The following is a 235-nucleotide window of genomic DNA, read 5'->3' on the forward strand; positions in this document are numbered from 1 at the left end:
GCATTATGACTGACTGCATAAAAATGGATCACAAAAGCTTTTTTCCCATCACGGTGCGAAAAAAAAGGGTGAGTGGAGATAAAAAAATTTAGTAGTAAACAATCTTATATAAATAATATTTCTAAAATTTTTTTTTTGAAAAAAACAAGAGGCTACTAAATCAACCAGCGAAAAAAGTAGGAAAAATTAAATAACACAAACAATCACTAACTTATATCTCTGTCCTAATAAACCC

The 235-nt window shown here is 28.5% G+C and overlaps 1 protein-coding gene across 1 annotated transcript in view; it reads right to left on the minus strand.

Moving 5' to 3' along the window:
• LOC119585910 overlaps positions 1-235 on the minus strand; it is a 1,495-nt gene that overhangs the window by 618 nt on the left and 642 nt on the right. The window lies entirely within an intron of this gene.

The sequence above is a fragment of the Penaeus monodon genome, chromosome 20, assembly GCF_015228065.2.
Source record: "Penaeus monodon isolate SGIC_2016 chromosome 20, NSTDA_Pmon_1, whole genome shotgun sequence".
In the NCBI taxonomy this organism is placed as follows: domain Eukaryota; kingdom Metazoa; phylum Arthropoda; class Malacostraca; order Decapoda; family Penaeidae; genus Penaeus; species Penaeus monodon.